The sequence below is a fragment of the Symphalangus syndactylus genome, chromosome 3 (assembly GCF_028878055.3).
Source record: "Symphalangus syndactylus isolate Jambi chromosome 3, NHGRI_mSymSyn1-v2.1_pri, whole genome shotgun sequence".
NCBI classification, from domain to species: domain Eukaryota; kingdom Metazoa; phylum Chordata; class Mammalia; order Primates; family Hylobatidae; genus Symphalangus; species Symphalangus syndactylus.
In genome coordinates this window covers 47935589-47943339 of record NC_072425.2, presented here as the reverse complement: position 1 = coordinate 47943339, position 7751 = coordinate 47935589, and positions in this window count along the sequence as shown.

Genomic DNA, 7751 nt, shown 5'->3' with positions numbered 1-7751 from the left:
TGTGCACATAGGATTTTTGTCTTCTTGGTGGATGGAGCTTTTCTATAATGATGCAATATAACTGTCTACCCTGGAAATATCCTTTGCTTTGAAGACTACCTTTAATGTTTGGTTTCTTTCAGTTAACATGTTTTTAGGTTCATCTGTGTTGTGGTACATATCAGTTGTACTTCATTACTTTTCATGGCTAAATAATATCCCATTTTATGAATGGATTAGACCACATTCTCTTTATTCACTTGTCTGTTGATGGGCCTTTGGCTTGTTTCCACCTTCCGGTTATTATATATGTGAATAATGTTGCTATGGCATTCATATACAAGTTTTTGTTTGAACTCACATTTTCAATTCTTTTGAATATACACATAGGAGTGGAATTGCTGGCTCATAAGGTAATTGTATGATTAACATGTTGAGGAGCAGACAAACTATTTTCCAGAGTGACTGCACCGTTTAATATTCCTACCAGCAATGTATGAGGGCTTCAAATTCTCCACATCTTTGCCAACAGTTGTTATTTATTTATTTATTTATTTATTTATTTATTTATTTAGAGATGGAGGCTTACTCTGTCGCCAGGCTGGAGTGCAGTGGCACAATCTCGGCTCACTGCAACCTCTGCCTCCCGGGTTCAAGTGATTCTCCTGCCTCAGGCTCCTGAGTAGTTGGAACTACAAGTGTGCACCACCAAACCTAGCTAAGTTTTGTATTTTTAGTAGACGGGGTTTCACCATGTTGGCCAGGATGTTCTTGATCTCCTGACCTCATGATCCACCCGCCTCAGCCTCCCAAAGTGCTGGGATTACAGGCATGAGCCACTGTACCCAGCCTCTACTTTTTAAAAAAAATTATAACCATCATAGTGGGTGTGAAGTAGAATGTCATTGTGGATTTAATTTGCATTTCCTTAATAACTAATGTAATTAAGCATCTTTTGATGTGCTTGTAGGCTATTCGTTATCTTTTCTAGAAAAATGCCTATTAAAGTCTTCACCCATTTTTGAACTGGATTGTCTTTAGAATTCTTTATATATTATGGATACCGGACCCCTATCAAATATATTATTTGAAAATTTTTCCTCCCATTCATTGGGTTGTCTTTCTGCTTCCCTTAGAGTGTCCTTTGCTGAACAAAAGTTTTAACTTTGATGAAGTTCAATTTATCAACTTTTTGTTGTTCCTGATTGTGTTCTTAGGGCCGTATGTAAAAAATGATTGTCAAACCCAATGTAAAAAATTTGTTCCTAGCCAGGCACAGTGGCTCACGTCTGCAGTCCCAGCACTTTGGGAGGCCAAGGTAGGAGGATCACTTGTGCCCAGGAGTTCAAGACAACCCCGGCAACGTGGCAAAACACCATTGCTACAAAAAAATACAAAAATTAGCCAGGTGTGGTGATACACACCTGTAGTCCCAGATACTTGGGAGGCTGAGGTGGGATGATCACCTAAGCCCAGGAGGTTGAGGCTGTAGTGAGCTAAGATTGTGCCACTGCACTGCAGCCTGGGTGACAGAGTAAGACCCTGTCTCAAAAAAGATTTACCCCTCTGTTTTCCTCTCAGAGTTTCATAGTTTTAGCTCTTATATTTAGGTCTTTGATCTATTTTGAATTAATTTTTATATATGGTGTTGGGTAGGGGTCTACTTCACTCTTGCACATGGATACCCAGTTGTTGTCCCAGCACCATTTGTTGAAAAGACTCGTTTGTTCATCGAAATGTCTTGCCATTCTTGTCGAAAATCAATGGAGCATAGATGTATGGGGTTTTCAGTTCTATTTCATGGATCTATATGTCTGTCCTTATGTCAGTATCACACTGTTTTGATTACTGTAGCTTTGTAATGAGTTTTGAAATTGGGAAGTGTGAGTTCTCCAACTTCCTTTTTATTTATAAACCTTTTTATTTGTGAAAGGTTGGTAGTAATGTTCTTTCATTTCTGATTTAATAATTTGAGTCCTTTTTTTCTTGGTCAGGCTACCTAAAGGTCTGTCAATTTTGTTAATAATTTTAAAGAACCAATTTTCTGTTTTGTTCTACTGTTATTCTATTTTCTATTTTGTTTATCTCTCTTTTTATTCTTTCTTTCCTTCTGCTATCTTTGGTTTAAGTTTGCACTTATTTATCAAGAGTTCCTTAAAGTATATAGTTAGGTTATTGATCTATTTAATGCAAGTGTTTTCAGCTATAAGTTTCTCCCTAAGCACTGCTTTAGCTACGTTCATACATTGTGGTAGATTTTCATTTTCATTCATCTCAAAGTATTTTCTAATTTCCTCTGTGATTTTTTCTTTAATCTTTTAATTTTTTAAAAATGTGTCATTTGATTTCCACATTCTTCTGTTTTTTAGTTTTTCAAGTTTTCTTCTCTTACTGACTTCTGTTTTCATTCTGTTTTGATCAGAGAAGATACTTTTTTTTTTGAAATAAGGTCTCACTTCATCGCCCAGGCTGGAGTGCAATGGCACAATCTTGGTTCACTGCAGCCTCAACCTTCCAGACTCAAGTGATCCTCCTACCTCAGTCTCCTGAGTTGCTAAGTCTACAGGTTCATGCCACCATGCTCGGCTGAATTTTTGTATCTTTTGGAGATGGGATTTTGCCATGTTGCCCAGGCTGGTCTCAAAATCCTGGGCTCGAGATCCTCCTGCCTGGGCCTCTCAAGGTGCTGGAATTACAGGTGTGTGCCACTGTGCCCGGCCACTGTGCCCAGGAGGTACATTATATTACTTTAACCTTTAAAACTCATTAGGCTTGTTTTGTGCCCTAATATCGTGGTCTATCCTAGAGAATGTTTCATGTACACTTGAGAAGAATTTGTATGCAGAAGGTGTTGGGTGAAGTGTTCTGTATAGATGTTAGGTTAGGTATAACTGGTTTATGGTTTAGTTCAGATCCTCTATTTCCTTTTGACCTTCTTTCTTATCTATTGTTTCACTCACTATTGAAAGAGGGGAGTTGAAGTCTCCACTAAGAGCTATCAAAGTGGATTGCTTTTACAATTTGTATTTTTCAAATGTGATTGTTGTGATACCTCCCTCCTTTTTCTTATTAAATCATGACCTGTCCTTAAAGCCCACATTGTCCAGAGAGAAGGCAGTTACAAGTCATTGTTGACAAGGCAATACAAAGTGACAGAGACACTAGGAAAGTGGTAAAAGATCAAAGTTGGTAAGAGAGGCATTAAATGACTTTGGGGCAAGGATTGTTACCATTAATGGAGGGATTAGGAATATGATGGTTAATAACTGTCATATTCTAAAGAATATTGCATGTTTCTAAGGAAATAAGGGTTTCCTGAGGGTACAAATTATTTGGTGTGAAATGGATTAGGGCATGGCTTGCAGATTCATGCCACAGATGTCAGGCAGGTTACATAAATGAGGCAAAGGGGAAAAAGACTGATCACTAGTTGGCTCCAGTGAGGACTGAGAGATTGGTATATTGGTTTGGAGCATTTAATTTAGTGCATCTGAACATCAAGTAAGAGAGGAGTAAGCCATAATAAGGTATGCTAAAGGTATGTACAAGGTTGTCGTCATCTCAATTCTTTTGGCTCATTAAATATTTCTTTTTTTTTTTTTTTTTTTTTTTTTAAAGAGTGTAGCCTCTTCACCCTTGCCATTTGAGGGATTATTGAATTGTTAGGCATGTATGCATTGGAGACATCTGGTGAATAAGGAACTAAATGAGGATAGGAAGGCTTCATTAGTTAGCGATGACATTACCCATCCTGAACCTGTCACTCAGTCCCAGCATATCTGATTAGTCAAATTTATTTTGGCGGATGTCTTTTGCTAAGAAATCAGGCCAACCAGTTTCCTAGTTTAAGTATCAACGGGTCAGTCAGCTGATGTGTAAACTAGTTATACAGTTCTGTCAGTGCTCCTTAGAATCACTAAAATAGCCAGTTGGCCAGGCAGGCTGTTGGTACTTGAAGACTGTGCAATCTAACAAGAAAACAAATTTATCTCCCATTATAAAAGGCTACCCTAGTACAAGGACAGAAGATATTATTTCTTCTGGGGTTCTGGGAAGACATTTAATATGAAAAGGTATCAGAGAAGACACACATAGAGGCAGGAAGTCACATGAAGGTGTTATACCCCTTCTTTCAGGGTAACATGTCTCTCCAAGGGCAAAGATATCTGAATGTAACAAAAAACTTTTTTGAACTGTCAGAAGGATTATTTGGAGAGTAAAAATGAGGGGAACTATTGTTAAAATGGATTAAAGTGATGATCCCCAGATTCTTTGCATGCCCATCTGGTTGATCTTGGAAATAGGATTTTACATTATTGTTTTGCAAAATTGCTTAGACTGGTACTTAGAGTACCAGTGTAAGTGTGGAAGCAAAGCAAAAAAAAAAAAATAATAATAATACTAATAAGCTGATTAAATGTGTAGACATAACTTTGAACTGGGAATCTCAATTTATTGAAAATACATGTTTTGGTTGACAAAAGTATGAAGAACAGTTCTGTACACTTCTGAAGATTAAGAACAAGTTTTAAAAATTTATAAAATACCCGTGAATAGGGAACTTATAGCAATATTTTACCTATTTAAAATTAATCACCTCAAAAGATAACTTGGAACATCAAAAGGAAAAATGTTCAGATTTCACTTTGATAACTGTACCTTCAGCAAGTATTTCTGACTGCCTAATACGAAGAGGGACTGTTTCATGTGTTTGAAATACACTGTGAATAAAACAGACAAAAATTCCCGCCCTGTTTTCTATCTTTATTAGCTTGAAGGCCCTTAGTGGGTGGGCAGACAGAAAATCAGCTCCTCCAGAGTCTCTAGATGAGGCATCCATCTGCTAGAGTAAAAGACCATGAGTTGCTAGGGAGATCAACCAGGCAGGGAGAGGGAGCATACATGACTAGAGCACAGACCATGGTCTCCAATTGGTGATGTATGGAAAGGTATCCTGTGGGCCGCCCTCTGCTAAGGGACAGCAGGTGAAGCCTGAGTCCCCAGTCATGGGGCTTTACCACCTGGCCTCCCAATGACTCAGGCCACCTGGGTGAATCAGTTCCACCCTACAGGGTTCCTGATCCTTAATACCAAACCCAATCATAATCTTCAAATATCCTATTTAAAAGAGGCAGGGAGAGAGATGATTCTAAATATTTTCTTTCAGAAAGTGTCTGAGTAAAAAAAGTTTAAAGAAAGACTTGCTTTATATTACGAAGTATTACAAAAACAGAGTAAACAGTGATGTTTTGATTCTCAGGGACTAACTGGTCCTAACAGGCACTAACTGGGCTTGTGTACCATTAACTTTCCTGTCATATCTCCTTCTTTCCAGGGGTAACCTTATGTTCTCCTATTGTCAATGCATTTTCTTGGTAAGGCTGCTGGCAGTTCTGGCCTATGATATTCTATTTCTTAAGTCCTAAGATGTGTTCTTTTTCCAAACTTGATTCAATTATCCTTCTGTGAAAAATTCAATAGCAGGCCAGAAAGATGGTTATGGCTCCTATACATGCCAGTCCTATTCACAAAATGATGTTACTAAAATATCAGAACGTTTAATCAGTCATATGCACTATCTTTACAAATGACAATTTAGTATATAAAGATATTTAAAATCAGTGGGAGAAAGGTGAATTAATCAATGGCATATGTAGTACTGGCTATTTATCCAGAAGGAAAAAAGTTTTGTAAATTCTTATATCCAATGACATCAATGGAAGCATCGGATAAAGAGACCTTTATTTTGTACAGTACATGGTACTGTAAAAGTACCATGTACTTTTACCATGTCACCCAGTGTGACATGGGTAATTTTTTGCCATACAGTAAAATGATGGATCCAGGTAGCAATGGTCACAATCTGGATGGAGAAAGCTTTCGGCAGCTTGATTCCAGTCAGTCTTATCAGAAAATAGTCTCTTATTATGGGCATCTACTTGAGCAACGCAGATGGTTGTACTAAGCAGCTTTGACTTTTACCCCCACTGTACAAATAATGAAAGGGTGCTTTTTAATCTATAATTTCCAATTAGAATATCAAATATCTAGGCCACATCCAGAGCCCAAGGCTTAACAAAAATGTAACAAAGTTCATGAAATGGAGTATTGGCCAGAGCTGAGAACATCCTTGTGCTCTTTCCACTGAGAGGAGTGACCGCTTCACTTTGGGTTTGTTAATGGCACTGAGTTTGAACACACACAGGATCCCAGTAGTTTCAGTTAGCGAAACCATCAGTGAGCCAGGCCCAATTACAGTAACCTCTATGAATTGAGGGCTCTACTAAGCCAGGAACTTTGCTTCGTTCTAGAAAGAGGTGATACATTATTTCCCTTCTAAGAGACAGCTACTACTATTGCCTATACAGCTGACATACTGTGGGGCCAGGACAGCTGCTTTCCTGAATGCTCCATTTTCATTCCACAAGTGAGGCTTGCTGGGTTCTTTTCATTTTGTTAGTTGTTGAGTCCAAGACGACAAACTCCCAAACTGGAATTTTAGGTCAGAACCCTCTACCCAGGGAAGAAATATCCAATGTGTAAAAGAACCCAAGAGTAAACTAACAGCTGCTTTTCAGAAGGGGTGGACCTGGTACCCATGTCAGGGAACCAAGTCAATCCTCTGTCCCCCAGCTCCCAAGGGCTGCCCCCTTTTGCCAGAAGTTTCAACCCACAAAATCACCAGTCACAGAGACTTGAAGCCCAAAATAATCAGAGCTGTTGGACCTCAGAGGTATCTTTACATACAATTATTCCTGATTAGAATTCTATGACTTATGCGAATTACAGGGAATTAGAATTCTCTATAACTTATGGGAATTAATCCCTACTATACTTTCAGATGTAAACCTAACTGTAGTACACTCCACTGGCCCAAAGTACCTCACCCATAAGGTTGTTACATTTGTTTGCCTTCCCATTGCCAAACCCCATTAGCTAAATCTAGGTGTCCTGTACCCCCACAGGAACTAGTAAGATGTTGCCTTGGGCATGGATTCAATAAAGCCATATAAATCTGAGTCCCTCCCCTCCTCAGAAGTTTCTCGTAATAGTTGGGTGGGTGCCAATGGCCTTTGGAGCCAGGGAAAACTCCTCCTTAAAGCAGATATACCTGGGGTATATGGAGGTGTCAGGAGGTGTGGAGGAAGTACCTCTGCAATTAAGCAAGGCACAATTACATTGAACTGCACAGTGGCTGCTCACCATTCAGGCAAAAGACTTTTAGGTTCATGCAAAGCCCTGTATCAGGTGGTACTATCAATTTCATTACATTGAAAGGATGTCTTTTCCAAAATTCTCTGATCATATTTGAGGTTCTCCTTGACTCTGTAGCCTCCTAATAAGGTTTGTGCCCTCTGGTTGACTTAAGCCTGCCTTCCACAGAAGCTTTCTGCCTTCCACAGAAGCTTTCTGCCTTCCTAGCAGAAGATAACTAAATTATGTGTAGAAACAAACAGACTCAAACATGTAAAAGCTCAACAGAATACAGTAGTCCCTGCTTAACTACAAGGAATGCTCTCCAAGGATCCCAAGTTGATGTCTGAAACCACGGGTATACTGAACCCTGTATATACTGTATTTTTTTCCTACATATACACATGCCTATGATAGTTTAATTTATAAATTAGGCACAGCAAGAGATTAACGACTAATAATAAAATGGAATAATTATAACATGCCAGAACTGCTCTTGCAATTTGAGGCCATTATTTAGTAAAACAAGGGTTACTTGAATACGAGCACTGCCATACCGACAGGTGATCTGATAACTA